General features: G+C 44.0%; 1 protein-coding gene across 1 annotated transcript in view; it reads left to right on the top strand.

The window, feature by feature from the left end:
- Window positions 1–262: 262 nt before the first annotated feature.
- Window positions 263–430, top strand: part of LOC102752959 (GTPase IMAP family member 7) — a 10,199-nt gene continuing 10,031 nt past the window's right edge. Inside the window, exon 1 of the mRNA XM_006766365.2 lies at window positions 263–344. The gene's annotated coding sequence lies outside the window, so the exon portion shown is untranslated. The remainder of the gene's footprint in view (window positions 345–430) is intronic.

The raw sequence follows: 430 nt of genomic DNA, 5'->3' as shown, positions 1-430 counted from the left end.
GGCCTTTTAGGGCAAGATTTATGTCATTAATTAAGGGCCTTTGGATCCACTGCCATAACCCAAAACACCAAATATGCCTTAGCTTTGGTAATTTTGGTACAAGAGCAAACACATGGAGGAAATGATTTCAAGTTGGCAAAATTGAAGTACCTACCAAATTAGGGGAAATATTACTGTCCCTTTAAAGGCAAACAGTTCCTCCACTGGCTCCACCCACTCTGAGCTTCCTGGCTCAGTGGTTTAAGAGGGTGTGAACACTTTTTCTTCACAGTTAAAACAAAAGCACCAGCTGGAAGAGTGTCTTTGGAGAACATTTCAGGACTCATCAACTGGTTGAAAAGAAGGTGAGTTTGGCTGAGAAGCAGCCCTGAGCATTAGAGTTGTTTGGGCAGCAGGTCCATGGAGTGTACATGGTGTGGGTTCTGGTCTC

This window comes from Myotis davidii, unplaced genomic scaffold (genome assembly GCF_000327345.1).
Source record: "Myotis davidii unplaced genomic scaffold, ASM32734v1 scaffold2522, whole genome shotgun sequence".
NCBI classification, from domain to species: Eukaryota; Metazoa; Chordata; class Mammalia; order Chiroptera; family Vespertilionidae; genus Myotis; species Myotis davidii.
Note: the sequence above shows the minus strand (reverse complement) of the source record. Positions and strands in the feature narration are given on the sequence as shown.